The sequence below is a fragment of the Leguminivora glycinivorella genome, chromosome 2 (assembly GCF_023078275.1).
Source record: "Leguminivora glycinivorella isolate SPB_JAAS2020 chromosome 2, LegGlyc_1.1, whole genome shotgun sequence".
NCBI lineage: Eukaryota > Metazoa > Arthropoda > Insecta > Lepidoptera > Tortricidae > Leguminivora > Leguminivora glycinivorella.
In genome coordinates this window covers 17,836,454-17,853,060 of record NC_062972.1, presented here as the reverse complement: position 1 = coordinate 17,853,060, position 16,607 = coordinate 17,836,454, and the positions used below count along the sequence as shown (strand labels likewise).

The following is a 16,607-nucleotide window of genomic DNA, read 5'->3' as shown; positions in this document are numbered from 1 at the left end:
TTCTTTCAATGGGTCAACGCTGAACATTGGGGTAGGTATAGGTACATACAATGGAATCCTCTATCCAGACTTTCAGTTTCTTTGGTTATTTGGCGCGCGAGTTCATACGCGAGAACGCAAGCTGTGCTAGACCGCCTCACATGTTTCGCCCTTACGCCTCCTCAAACTTCCAGCGAGATCCTAAAGTTCGTAGTAAAAAGACAGAGATTGTATTTGTCGCTTCCACCTGAGTGGGACCGTGTCGCGTTACGCGTCCACGACATATTGTAGATGAGGCGATAAAAAACCGAGGGCGACGATGCGGAAAGCACCAGCCTTTATAAGGACATAGGGGACCTGGACTTACATACGGTAAAGAAATAAAATGATGTTTCTCAAACGTGCAATGAAACGTTGTCATGACGTACTTACTTCAAATTAGGTCGGCAAGTACTACGTATCTGGTGCGCTGAGTGAGGATAATATGTAATGGAATTTCATAGTAGGTACATTGCAGACCTAAGCCTGCATGCATTATTCTAGGAAAGTAAGTGAAATGAAAAAGTGGTTACAAGGATCAAACTCAAAGTTAAATCATAAACCTCAAAAGGAAGTGAAATGATTTAGAAAGTAACTATCTATTTTAGTGTCCGGTTAGTTATACGACTGCACGTTTTTTACCATAAATAACCATTTATGTGTTTAAGCCGATTCAGTAATTAAAAGGATGAGCACAAGCCATAATAAGTAATTAACTTACTTATTATGGCTTGTGCTCATAATTTTATTAATTATGTGTAAAAAGTAGGTTAACAATCTGTCAAGTAAATAAGTTAGACATGTAGTATGAGTTTATGACCGTTTTGGAGGATACAATTCCATACATCATTAAAATCTAAACAAAACATTCTAGTCGTGGCTTGGCTCTCTAGTGAAGCCAAAAAAGTAGGTAGGTACACAATCGTGATAGCAATCAAAGCCATGGGTCAAAAGCGATCATTAAAACGTAACTCAAATATACAATACCGCACAAATAACGGTCCAAGATTCGATTCCCGGAAGGTGCTCGTTACCGCCGAATATGGGGTCGGACGTGATATGTTTCTAGATAGTCTACACTTTGACCGAATATCGAACTGTATAAATAAGTAATAACGGTGAGTTTCGACCACAAGTGCATTATTACAGTGGAGGCAAATACAATGCCCATCTTTGAACTGCTTACGTTTAGATGTGCCTATTAGAAAAAGCATTGAATTTATAGGTACAGTCAACATATATAATACGGGGAAATTAGCTAAAATTACGGCATAATTAATGGAAGATTTTTTTAAATTGGTATATTATGTACGTTATAGACCAAAGTTATTTTTCATCAACCCTCCCCACCCCTCCCCCCTCTGCGTCACCCCTCTACCCTCCCTTAAAGAGCCGAAAATGCAGACTGCATCTCACTTTATCTCAATTTTTGACAAAACCGTTGAAGATACAGAAAAAAACGTGTAGGAACAAGATAATCCTTAATAAATTTACTACAAATCAACACTTTAGTGCTAGCACTTATAGTTTTCGCGCGATCCGTCACGAAGTCCTTGCTGCAATTTTCTTTAATTAATATCAAGTTTTCTCCCAAAACGCTTACGAAATCGTCGAAATTTGTTTGATACGGCTAAAATATTGTAAACTCATAACTAAAATAAAATTAAGGGGATAAATCACTACCATGGGTGGGACTTGAACCTTGAACTCACGGCTTCTGGATAGATACTCCAGGGCTCTACCAACTGAGCCAACAAAAGCTCGTCCCTAGTCAGTGAATCTTTCTTCTATATGGATCAATGGTACCCCTAGGGTCATCTGCCTATCATATCTATCAATCCAGAGGCCGTGAGTTCAAATCCCACCCATGGTAGTGATTTGTTCCCCTGAAATTCATTCTGAGTTTATAATACTTTAGCAATATCAAACAAAAATCGACAATTTCGTTAGCATTTTGGGAGAAAACTATTCATTAAAGAAAATTGGGGAAAGGAGCAACTTTCGTGACGGATCGCGCGAAAACTATAAGTGCTAGCACTAAAGTGTTAATGAGAGATTTGTAGTAAATTTATTAAGGATTACTTCGTTCCTACAGGCTTTTTCTGTATCTTTGTATCTTCAGCGGTTTTGTCAAAATCGAGAAAAAGCGCATTTTCGCCTCTTTAAGGGGGGGGGGATAGAGGGGTGACGCAGAGGGGGGAGGGGTGGGGAGGGTTGATGAAAAATTAACTTTGGCCTATAATGTACATATCCCAATTTATAAAAATCTTCCATTAATTATGCCAAACTTTTCATACATCACTTTCTAGGACCAACGTACTAATATACTCGATCGTAATACTAAACTAGTGCCGGGCAGCGGGTACCCGCTGCGCATGGAGTCACCGCGGCCTACGACGCGCCCCGTCGAGCCGGAGTCGCCCGCGCTGCGTGCCGCGTTGGCCGCGCCGGGGACACCCTCCCTGCGCGCCCTGTTCGCCAAGCGCCTCTCCCTCGCGTCCGAGCCGCGCCGCGACCCCGAGCCCGCCGTCCGCACCGCGGCCTCGCCGCCGTCACGGTCGCGCCTCGCGGAGCCGGCCCCGCCGCCGCCGCCGCGCGCCGTCGAGTCGGCTCCCTCGCCGCCGAGCCTCGCCAAGCTGGCTCTGGCGCTGCTGACCTACGTCGAGCCCTCTCCGTCGCCGCCCGCCACTGCGCCGCCGCCGCCGCCGGGCGCCGCACCCTGCCGTGCGCCCGCCACTGCCCCGGCACCGCCGCCGCGCCCGCGCCCGCGCGCCGCCCGCACCGTGCTGTACAGTGACGAGGCGGGCGTCGGCCTGGGCGCGCTGCTGGCGGAGCGCCTCCACCACCGAGTCATCGACGACTGTCACCCGGGGGCCACCGTCGATCGACTGATCGAATGTATCTCTGCAGGCGAGTTTGACTGCGACTCCACGCTCGTAGTTTTCATAGGGAACAGTGTCGACTGTACTAAGCGAGATATTTTAAAACTATCCGCTACTCTGTCGAAGGTCGACCGAGAAGAGGTTGCGAAGATCATTATTTGTGCGCTCCCGTACAGAATGTCTAGCAAAGTCAACAAGAGGGTGTTTCACTACAACTCTTTATTATATAATTTGGCGTTGTACAGTAGTACGATTTCGTATTTTGATACGAATAAATTTATAGATGAGTTTGTTATGCCTTATAAGAAAACCTACCTACCGAGGAGATGTTTAGTAGAATGTTTAGTAAAACTACTCATAAATACTTGCCACCTTTTGATAGTTTTATAATTACCAAACATATATGTATCTAAAGTTAACAAAACAATCAGTTTTTAGGATCAGTAATTAAATACGGAAACCCTTTAGGATCACTTTGTAGTTCATCTAACAGTTCGTCTGCTTTCTTTAATATGTCTGGGCCACCAGGTCTGGACACATGTTCATGTACGGCATTTTCATGAATATTTCCATCTACCCTTACGTAGCCTAGGTATATGGAGGACTACCTTATTTCCCTAGTAACATGGAATTTGGCAAGAAACAGTTTAAATAAAGAAAAGGTAGATATTTTTATTATAAGCTTACTAAGTTCTCGGGAATGCGGATCCGCGTAGGTACGGAAAATTTTTGAAAAAAATATCACGACTTTCAAGAGGTTGGCAAACGAACTTCTGTTGATATTGTTGATGTATGGGGACAACAGTTTTTACACCGACAATCTCACGTTTGTGCCTTAGTATTTTCGTTAAAATATGGGGAATACTTAGGTATTTACAGTTTTTACATACTTACGTAAGTTTGTACGAATCCTTGAACGAATTTATCTTAGAATACTTATATTTACATATATAAAAGTCTTTTTTTTGGAAATATTTTCAAGAATGGTAGTTAATTAGGCGGGTCATTTCCAATACTTTAATGTTGGCTGTGCCTGCTAGTGCAGGAACCGGCCGGTTTTTTGGGGTATATTATAGTTAATATACCCCAAAAAACCGGCCAAGAGCGTGTCGGACCATGCTCAGTGTAGGGTTCCGTAGTTTTCCGTATTTTTCTCAAAAACTACTAAACCTATCAAGTTCAAAACAATTTTCCTAGAAAGTCTATAAAAGTTCTACTTTTATGATTTTTTTCATATTTTTTAAACATATGGTTCAAAAGTTAGAGGGGGGGGGGCGCACTTTTTTTCCTTTAGGAGCGATTATTTCCAAAAATATTAATATTATCAAAAAACGATTTTAGTAAACCCTTATTAATTTTAATACCTATCCAACAATATATCACACGTTGGGGTTGGAATGAAAAAAAATATCAGCCTTTACATGTAGGGGGGGTACCCTAATAAAACATTTTTTTCCATTTTTTATTTTTGCACTTTGTTGGCGTGATTGACATACATATTGGTACCAAATTTCAGCTTCCTAGTGCTAACGGTTACTGAGATTATCCGTGGACGGACGGACGGACGGACAGACAGACATGGCGAAACTATAAGGGTTCCTAGTTGACTACGGAACCCTAAAAACGTGACATTTGCCAGACATTCCATTGCCTATAATTGGTGTTATAAAGGATTGTGTATAAAGAAAAAAGTTTGCAAAATATTATATTTCGCAAACTCATCCTTGTCGAAGTTTCATCTACGTTGTATTATATGTACGTCAAGTCAAAGAGACGTTCATTAATCTCGTCATTTTCGCGGAATCGGTACGAGTAATACGCTGGCTGCTATAAACGTGAGTTTTTCTTATGAAATCGTGTGTCAACCGCGTGTAGTGACGTCGCTAAACTCTTGTCCGACTCTCAGATAACGGTACAGACATTCAGTTTCTAGATTTGTTTGACCCGTGACCCAAAGTAGCCCACAGGGCCGGGAATAAGTACCAGGTGGCCTAGCCGAAGTGACAATCGGTGACGCTACGTGGCGATCAAAACGCAGTATGGCTCTGTCGCGCGACTTAGAAGAGAGATAGGGACAACTAGCTAGGAAACACTTACAAAGCTGTGACGATGGCTAGGTACCCAGGTCGGGTCAGCGCTAACTATTAGCCCTCGGGCACTAACGGACTGAGAAATGGTGTGATTCAACCGTTGACGTTGATGGCGACTTCGCGTTATGACTATCTGTAGAATAATGGCCCAGTTTGTTTGTTTACGACTAGTTATTACAAACGTTATGGCCAAAACAATTGTAATTTGTTTACTAGAGCAACAGTTAAACACATGATGTATTCTGGTGCTTACTTTTTAATAAGGTTTTGAATAAATAAGCTAGGTATATGGCGTCATATTTAAAGTCATTCTTAGTCATTTCTTCTATGCTGACTATCATAACATTATGTTTTTTTCCGACAAGACCTACATAGATAGAAAAGCACTATAATTTTGACGCAAGGCTACTACATATAAAAACAATGAAAATGATTATGTGAACTCGCAGAGTGTTGTGTTAGGTACAGGTGTTTCATGTGACAGGAGCAATACATGTACCAGTAGGACTAATTACTCCACAAACTGACTAACATTTTCTTCAGCGCCAAATGTGACATAACTAATAAAAAAACAATAAGTAGTTTAAGTCGCTGAACAAATGTTGGTCAGTTTATAAAGTACAGCCTATTATCTACATTTCAATTTATCATTCATGTTACAGGAAACATCCATAATAAAAGAACACCTTCGTTTAAAACTCTCTTACCGCACTAAACAATCGCTTAAACATAAATAAGTACAAAATAACAATATGCCTAACGCGGACGCAGAAGCGTGTAAATACATAGCGTACTTTATGGGCCCTGTCGGGATTCGAACCCGCGTACCGTCGTAAACTAGCCTTCCGATGCGTGTATCGATTTACAGCCGCCCTGTCAAATATCCTACCGTTAAACCTTCGCTTTATAGTTGAACTTTAAGTATGTTTAACTATACGCGTACTACCAACTTACATACGTGGAATACATTTTGTATACGTAAACCGATCAAATTAAGTCCCGGTTTTTAAAAATAATTATGTGTAATAATCGTGAAAGTTTAAATCAGTATTTTTTTTTTATTTCATTGTATGTTTGAGAAAAGCACTATACATGCCTCGGCGTGAAAACGGATTCCCGGCCTCGTACCCCTATCCGGTATATACCCACTTGGCCGGAAATCCTCATTTTCCCGGCCTCTGATGTAATGTACTACTTATTACGGGTAGTCAAGCAATAACCGAAAACTCATCAACTACCATTTTAATGTCCTTTCTACATTTTTATGAATTTTCCGATGGTGTACGAATACAGACCAGTTTTCCCTATATAACTCGATTACCCGTTTGTTTAAAAACTCGACGTATAACGGTTAAAACGGTCTGTAGCCCATACAAGTGAGAAGGCACGTACTTGGGAATGTTTAACTTGATGAATCACTGACAAGTGTCCTTAAACTGGTCGACAAGGACAAATGCAGTTTGTTTTTGATAGCTGCAGACATCGAGAAATATTCTTACTAAATAGCTACTATGTGCAACGGGATTCGATCTTTACAATAATGTTAAGGTACATGATAGGTACGTCAAATATTAGTTCTAGCATATGGATAAGATATAGGTACTTTTTTTTTTTTTTTTTTTATACTACGTCGGTGGAAAACAAGTATACGGTCCGCCTGATGTAAAGCGGTCACCGTAACCTATGGACGCCTGCAATTATTTATTACTTACCTACAATAACATTTTTTTCCCTGAACAAAAACGTCACTGACGTTTACATATCTTAAATTTAGAAAGTTTGAATCGCGCCTTGACGAAAGTCATTTTATAAATCAGATAAGTTTATAACATATTACGATGTATTGTAAACATTATAGTAGGTATACTGTGAAAAATGTGAAATTGCCACAGGTTCACAAGATTACTTATAATAATCATTACTCAACAATATCAGTATTTTGCATGCCTTGATTATAAAAAGGAACTAAAATAAGTCTGATCCAAAGCCAGGTTGTGTGCCATGTCCTTTTAGGAAACTATTCGAATGGATTTTCCGCATGTTAATTCACTGAGTCAACTTTGGTTAATTTAATCTTTGACGTTATTTTAACGATATGTGATGCACTCAAAAACTACTGAACAGATTTTCATGCGGCTTTCATCAACAAAAAGAGTGATTCTTAAGGAAGGATTAACTATATAAACAGTCAAGCCTTAAAATAAACTGGTTGAAATATGACGATATTTGCTAATCAAGTCGAAAAAAATACGCGGTCTGAGAGCTTTCTGCCCAAGCTGTTAAATCTAGCAGCTTATACCAAGGACCAAGCTCTAGGTAGGTACAAGCACGGGTATCAATGCGGCTTTGGCTAGCATTTTATGTCTTTTTTACAGCCCCCATAAACCTCTCTTTGTCTTCGGTCGTTAAATGCCAATTTCCAGGTAACATTAACGCTAGTGGACGCCTGGACGGCCTGATAAAAGCCCTCTACACGTTTGACAAAGAAATGCAATTTTCAATTTATTAGTATCGGAAGTCGTTTAAGTAGTTAGTTATTAACTATTTCTATCATGTATCTATTTAAATAAAATTCTATGTATGGGTATTCTAAGCAAATATGTAGAGATGGCCACAAGTAAGTTTTTTGTTATATTTCATGTACTATTAAACATATACATACCTAAATATAACCGTTAAACTTAACATTGCAGTTTCATTTTTAACTATTGATCTTAAGACTGACTCGTACATCGAATATTGTATTTAAAAACTTCCATACTCACGTACTTATGTCGACTCGATCGATTTCGATCAATTTTTCGAACATCCTCTTCATAGAGCAAAAACCCGTCTTCACTAGTCAAGGGTGCGAAGAGTCTGCACTGTGACACATATTTCATGACAAAATACGGAACCCTAAAAATGTAATATTTGACAGGTTGCACGTCGATTTCGTCATATCATGTCATGAACTGGAATGGTTGTTGTCACCTAACGACTATTACTTTTTTAAACAGTTTCACCGGGCGGCCTCTGATTTCGTAGACCAAAGTGAAACAGACATTCCAGACAGGGTGTCGAAACTGCGAGCCAAACTAGTTTAAAAATGCAGTTCCCGAGTTACAAACACAATCAGGCTTCGAGACTTATCGGGTTCGATAACGTAGAATTATTGCGTACGCCGTATTCTAGATCTGCGTACAAATATTGCTCTACAGGATTTCAACTCATACTATAATCAATCTTCATATTTTTTATGGATCAATAATAATGTGACTCATAAAATTTTGGATTAAATTGGAAGAAAATGTTCAATTTTATTTTTATTTATTTATTTATTTGGAGATCCAACAGCTTTGACATATGTATATAAGACACAGTAGATACGGAAAGCCAATTACAGGAACTCACTGGTTTATGTCACCACAATTAAAAATATTTCGTAAACGTCATACACAATTTTTGATTTAATAGTTGACAAGTAAGTACCTAAATAATTTATAATCTGAAAACAACATCTACATACTCGTATATCTACGTTTTTTCCTCCTAACTTTTACTTAGGGCACACCCTTGCAAAAAGCTTACTTTCTTTGTGACGTATTGTTTACACAAGTTGAGAAACTGCGTAAAATATACACATTCTGTATGTGTGGGCCTGATCCCGGCGCGTGGGCATAGGATGTTGCGATTTATGACTAGGAATAGCCTTCCGTGTTGGGGTTCGTGGGCCTGTGTGGAGTGTGTGGGGTCTGTGCCGAAACTATACAGTAATGTTACACATAATTTCTTGCTAGCGTTCTCTGGGAATTTTGCTCATGAGATGGTTCCGCTTTTGCAATGGATATTACACTAATAAACTTATGGAGTGTCAATACCTTCTAAAATAGTTGGTAACGTGTAACGGAACACTTGAAAGGAGAATAACAATTATCAATTTATCACCCATCAATTGAGTGAGACGAACACTTATTTTTCCTTGTGAAAAGCTGAAGAAAAACCTACTTGATATACATTAGAAAAAGGGGTGACACATCGATAATACATCATGTTTGAGAGAAAGAGAGAAGAATTGTCTCCTGGATGAAAAACAAGTTTTATTTCAATCTCTCACATCGAGTTCATGATCATTGTGACATCACTATTGTCACACCGGAAACACTTTAAGCTTCAAAACTTCACTTTCCATAACGCATGTCATTATTTCCGTCCATTTGTTACATTATGAAACTGTCAGCTGTCAAAGTTGAATACGGTCGTTTGACCCGTGGCGTAATGCGACCTTAGCGTTATGATTGAAAATTGTTAAGTAAATACGTTTGGTATTGTGTGAGGCGTGTAGCATTGGCGCGCATTGCGTGATATAAATTATTCAGTATATTTTGCACGGTTTTAAATAATTTTAGAAGTTTACTCAAATCTGAGTCTTCCTCTTGATTGTTAATTACAGATTCCATTCTCTAATAAACTAACAAGTATGTACGTTATAGTACGTATGTATATAATTTTAAAGTAATTACGTTCTGTCTGCTCGTTTGCCTCCTATCCCATAAAAAAAAAAAAAAACTCCCCTTATTATTCCAACAAAATAAATATCTTTTGTACATGTTTTTTTTACACATGTAGTACGTGTAAGTACATATTTTTAGTTTTACACTAATCGATACAAATATCATGTATGTATCTTTAATAGATGTCACGGAAAATGACATTATCTGTATTGTTATGTATTGTTAAGAAAGTACAACACCGCCCCCAAACAACTGCTATGTAGAGTCAAAAACTACTATACATTTCCGTGACTTTTACGCTTTACTTTTTACGTATTCCAAAACGTCAAAATCTCATGTTAAAGGCTAAGTGTGCGTTCATGTTAGCACTGAGTTCACAGTCATCGAGTTTTACCACTTATACCGTAAAATAGAGTTGCTTCATCAATTGTCACTTTCGTCACAATGATGCATGCGTTGTCAAAACGAGAATGATGTTATTTTTTATAACTCGTGAAGGCCCTTGCACAAGCCTCGGTTAACGCATACCTACATATTTATTTATATGTATAGCTAATTTGTTAGAAATTTGTTTTATATCAGTGACTGTAAAAATTGGCATATTACTGCGCGCGCGCTCTGGCAAGCCATACGGCCCGCAACTCGCATACTTTTGACGTGGTATAAAATTCAAAATAAGATAAGTATATTTAAGTATTAAATGGACATACTGGATGTGCATGCGACACCCGATAATACTAATAATAGGTACTCCTATACATTATAATGAATGTTTCCACCAAGATGAACTTCAGAACTTCAATGACATAAACGTAACTTACGTAGATATTTGTCGATATCGTAATACAGTACGATCATATTTCTAAGCGATCATAAACGTTTGGAATAGAATATTGTAATGTCATAACTTCATAGTTAGTGCTGCACTACAGAATTATTCCTGTTAGACGGGATCCATGTTTAAGTACAACCTAGACCCGGGAATAATATATACCTAATATCACTAATATTGGGATCACGCAATCATAACAAATATGTATTAGAATTTTTTTTTGTGTTTTGTTTTCCGGGTTGTGCATGTGGCATACTTTTCTTTTTACTTAAGTTTGTCATGTATAAATTTTGTAACATAACAGAACAAGTTAGTATAGGCAGGCGGACAGACGTATTGACAAGGCTTTTGACCTAAGCCTGGCTGGTGGAGCAAGTTAAGAGCGTAAGCGACAAATCAAATTAAAAAAAAATAAGTTTTTATTTATTTATCCAGGTTATATGTACATCCAAAATGTTTGTGATGTTAGCTTTCTTTTGTGTTTTTTGGACTCTTTATTGCACTCAATACATTTTGTCTCATTTAACATATACTACGCTGCGTAAAACGTTGTTATTTTTCCTTTGCAAATGGGGTGAAAAACTTTGTGTATTAAAAGTCGTTTTAAAGGCCTTCAACGTTGGTGTCCTTCCACCCTTTGCACATTAAATAATATACCCACTACTTAACTCGTTCTCGTTTAACTATAAACCAGCTTGTAAAATTCACATAATCATTATGTAAAATATGTAGTTCTTTAGGTACCCGTTTCGAGTTAGTTTCCATCTAATAGCTGATACTTATACTTACTAAGGATATGCATACGAGTCTATTAAACAGTAAGTATGTAACATAATCTAATTATACATAATTAAACTTTTTTCTTGTCTCCCGCCGGTGGAAGATAGCAATCTTGGGTTGGTTGGTGTTCAATATTAAGTTTTGATATCGCTCACAGCTAAGCCTAAAATATTTGCTTCGCTATAATATCTCCGCGAAGATTTCATGATAGCATCTAAAGTGTATACTTATTATAAGTACATAAAATACCTAGTCTATTTTCAAATACAAAATTGTACATCAAAATGTATTTCAAAGGTACCTATCAAAAATCACAAATGTTACAAGCCCTTTTAAAGAATGTCCGCTATCCGCTCAAACCAAAACCACATCCACCCAATGCAATTGACCGTTCCGTTAATGAGATACTAACCGATATGAGGCCAAAGGCCAGCTCTTGACTTTGCCTGCTATACTATACGCATACGACCGCTCTAACGTAATCACTATTACTCGAGGATCCAATGACGGTGCTGGTTTGTATTGTTTGGATAGGGAATGCACAATATAACGGTTCGGTTACAATGTGCATCATTTTTTTAACAAAGAAAACTAGTACTCGTATGTTATACTTATTAACACGTTATAATATCCACTATCAGACTTAATAATTTCACCGTGTTTTTTTTTTCTTGCAATAACTACAAATGCACAGCCGCATAGTCACCACGCCAAAACGCTTAAGCTCATACAACTGTCACTGTCACTAACATGGAAGAGTAATACAGAGTCACAAAGTGCTACATCGTAGCGTAAGTAATCGTAATGTAATCTTGGCTAGGCCGGCTAAGCTATGTACAAGTAAAAAAAATCTTAACCATAATCACATAATAACACTATTTATCTTCCCATAAAATGGTCAGTAACATTTTTTCTAGAACATTTGCAAAAAGTCGTTATTGAAAGCAGTCATAAATACACCCTGCACTCCAGCTTTACAGCGACATAAATCCTCAGTAAAATCTAGCCATTTTATAAAACACCTGGATCGTAAAGAGCGCATAACGATCCTTTGCGACAAATACGATATTGTTAAGTGTGGGTGGTCCTTAACTTTATAGCTCGAATCAAAAAAATATAATATTAAGTTTCTATTTATAATAATAGCCGGCTTGCTTCTCGCGGGTTTCAAATGGTCTTAAAGCTGAGATCTTCACAAAAGGAAGAAATCATGTTCAACAATTTATGAACTGTAAACTGTAAGTTATTTTATTCATTGATATGAAAATTCTATGAACTTAGAGCCTTATTGGACCATTATTCGTAATAAGGAAAGGTCTTCATAAACCGTGTGATATACCGTGATGTTTCCATTAAACGTCATAGTGCGAACTATTTAAAATAAAATTAAAGGACCAAGTGAAAGATTGCAAAATTGAACCACGAGCTTGAGCATAGCAAGTCAACGTCACCGGGTTTCATGGAACGAAAATTAAACCAACCTTGCTAACCACTGGAACACAAACTTGTTTGCCATACCTACCAATTCGAGGGAAATATTTATTGTTAAACATTAAAGATGTTATTGAGAAGAAATTGAAATTAACGGTATTTAATATGAATAAAACCGTTTAAACATACAATAATCATCTCTAAATCCATCAGTTAACATGAAGAAACAACTTAAAATTAATTTTCCATTTAATTACTGCCATTCACTGGTATAAAATACAACTTTCTTATGAGTTAGTAGTATTTACTCTATGTCAGGAGTGGCAGGAGTCATAAGTCAATCACGATGAAAGGAAAATACGACGAATGCTATATTTCCATGAATTTTGTACATTCAAGATCCCAGCGTTTAATTTGATTTTCTTCATACCAAGGTACTAGAAAACTCTGTGTGGAAAAAAAGTCATAATAATTTATACAGTACAGTGTGTATTTTTGATATTACCGCATATTGTGTATATGAAAGCATACATTCCACAAGGGTCTCTGGGTGAGGGTGGTTCCCATAAACTCTTAAGTCGTAATCCACCACATTTTCGTTAGTCCTTTTTCACATTATCCGATCCGATATCGGATGTCGGAAGGATATCAATGGAAAAAATCCAAGAGGGCCCCTGTAATTTATGGGATATCGGTCCGACATCCGATATCGGATCGGATAATGTGAAAACGCACTTACTCATTTTTCTCAGAAACGCGTAACTTTTCAGGATTGCCAAAAAACAAACCTAACCACCTAGATGACCTTAAAATGAAAACCCTGAAAAGTTAGCCGTTTCAAAATCATGACTAATTATAATCTGGCAATCATTACAATGACTTGTGATCATTATGTCAAAGAAAGGGATCCGATTCCACGACTCTTTTCTAAAAGACTACGAGTACATAAATATTATCATCTTAGCTAGCTTTCCAATGTTCAAAGAATAAAAAGACCCACAAGATATTTATAGTTTGGTGAATAAAAAATGCACTACTACTACAAACTTGCACTCATCATACTGGCCAACTATAACTACATAAGCTATTGGATGAGGATTTGAGTAATTAGCGAAGATCACAAGGCTACTTTACAATTATCTGCTAAAATCGTTAATCGATCTTGAGCTGTAGTTAGCTCATTAGGTCAAGTTAATCTATGTACCGTGATACTTTGTAAGATTAGATCTACGTTTATACGAGTGTGTAATTATTACGGAATGTACTTGTAAGTACTAAGCAGATACTTAATAAAAAAACCTCGTTTGCTATAAATAGGTACTTATGGAAAAGATGAGTAGTTTAATAAATAATAGATTAAAATTTCGAAAAAACCTCCGACCACGACATAGTGGACCGATTTTCATGAAACATGGCTAAAAACACTCCCGACTAACATAGATTTCAAACAAAAAAAACTAAATTGATATCGGTTCATCCGTTCGGGAGCTACGATGCCACAGACAGACACACACACAGACAGACAGACAAACAGACAGACAGACAGACAGACAGGCACGTCAAACTTATAACACCCCGTCGTTTATGCGTCGGGGGTCGGGGGTTAAAAAGGAGCATATCCAAATTCTACTTACTTATCTGCACATCAAGTCATCATACCATGATTTAACATTAAGTGTATGTTTTTCCAAAATATCAAAACCAGTTCTGATACTGTGTAATGCACCTAAAGAAGTAAATACCTAGATGTCTAATTCGTCCACAGATTATATAACATCTGTGTGCCAAAATAAAATTTGGCAAATACCTACTAAATGCAGACAGCCAAGAAACAAGAAATACCTAATAAACGATATTGTAAAGGTCACGTAAGGATCGTAAAAATCGTCACTAAGTATGTTTGTTCAATTTTAATTATCAATATACCTATGCAATTGTGCAACATTATCACCGCTTGCAAGGACCTGTTTTTATTTACAACATACATTCTTTTGTTTTAAACTAACCACGAAAAGTATGAAATTACTTTGCACTCCTGTGGATAAAATGCAATTTTTGCTATCTGTTTTCGGATAGCAAAGTAATCCTTAAAATAACTTGTAATTAAGACGACCAGAAGTACCAGACAGATCTCAATGTGTATTATTTTTATTGTATGTATAAACTGCTGCGACTGCTTGCATCAATATCTTAAATGAACCCATAATATAATCCTATAGTCGTTATCTGACTTTTCTTGGTAGGAAAAACTTATGCTGTTATATTTTTAAATGCTCAACAGGTTTCAGTTTGCGCGTTTTGACTTGTGTTAATATAATTTGCTTAACTAATTCATATCAAAACATTTATTACCTACTAACGAAATTTTGTCATTGTCCACAGATTCTCAACATAGCTCCTGAGGATCCTCTAGCCGCGTCTTTTTATAAGGTAAATTATTACAAAATATCTATAATATGTTTTGTATTGTAAAGTGTATTTTTAAATCTTTTGGGTTAAACTGTATTCTTTTTAAATTACCTACATCTACGCGCAATATACACGGTGTAACATGAGGTAACCGAAAGATTTTAACTACGCATTTCTGAGACCAAAAGATACGTAAAATGTTATAACATTTAACGTTTGTTATGACGTCAAGCTAATTTCGCCAAAAAAAAAATTTTCTGTAATTTTTGTTTGTATGTATTTTCACATAAAAAGGAAACGTTATTCGTGAAACTGGCACTTAAAATAAAAAAATACTTTTTTTTTAATACTTTTTTATTATTTTTTGACTTCTATCAACGAGAGATTAGATTATGTACGATAACGGCATCAGCGCCATCAAAATAGCGTTTTGTTCTGAGAAATAATAAGTAATTAATTGATATTTTTTTTAAATGCTTATAACTTTGAAAGTAGGCGAAATCCAGCAAAAGTTTATGACATTTTACTTTTCTAATATGATGAGGAATACGCTGCACTATGGGAGGTATTCACGATCTACGCGGCCAAAACTATTCTATAGCTTAAAGTGGTTACAAATGGGGTAAATGATACAAAAAATACTGTTTTTTTAATATTTGCATGGTATTTTTATTAAATTAATTGTTTACATTATTTTTCACTTATGGTACTAAGCATGTTCTTCATCTTCACTTTCTGAAGAATCATTTTTCTCATTTGGCTGAGGTAGTTGCAGCAGGGCGATAGTTCCTGGAAGAAACAAACGAATGATCCTTTTCTTTAAGGTCCTCATGCTGCTTAGCAGGGGGTCTGAGCTTAGAAGTAGCCTATTGAATATGTCTTGATTGCAAGCTGTTCTTGAGCATTTTTTCGAGTAGTTCTGCCGATATATTCGAAAATGTTTATTTCTCGCCTCTGCTGCCTCTTCCGAAAGCTGTCCTATCGGTACTGATATGCGTGTTTTATTATAATACCTCCATGTATTACCACTTTATGAAGTGTCGGCGTCATTGGGTGCCACAGGTACAAATTACAATTCAACGTAAAGTCGGGCAGTTTCTAAAGCATATTTGTCGTATTTTTCTAAGTCTACATTATATCCGTCTATATATCTTTCAGAATATCGGAAGCATCCCTTTTTCCAGATTTCATCAGCTCAACTTGGGCTGCCTAGACTATCAGTCCACCCTCTGCACCCGAACGTAGTACCTTTGTTTTTCTTAGTTTTCTCCTTTCACTGGACTCTTCAAACGATTTTTTGGGACGTCCGCCCGACCGATTTTGTGTAGCCACCGGAATCTCAATGTTTCTTCTAACCACAACTACGAAAGTTTCTTCTTTTTTATGCGCTTTGGCCTATAGTTGTGTCATTTCTGAATTGAAATGTGCGAAACTGCTACTATTTTTTTTGTATTCATCTTCAGTATACTCCTCGCCTGACAGTAGAAGATTTTTCAAAAAACTTAGTTTTTTATCAAAATCGGCAAATTTTCATTTTTCATTAGGTCCAGCAAGTATCGACGAGTGACTGTCCTTACTCCGGATGTTCCCGGTGAGCCTATAACACTTACAATATTGAGTTAAAAAACATAAATCAACATTCGCATTTTTATACTTTTTCGACCCTAAAAAC

At 37.2% G+C, this 16,607-nt stretch overlaps 1 protein-coding gene across 1 annotated transcript in view; it reads left to right on the top strand.

Moving 5' to 3' along the window:
• Nucleotides 1-16,607, top strand: part of LOC125234236 — a 180,641-nt gene that overhangs the window by 131,566 nt on the left and 32,468 nt on the right. The window contains 1 exon segment of the mRNA XM_048140445.1: nt 14,909-14,956. The gene's annotated coding sequence lies outside the window, so the exon portion shown is untranslated.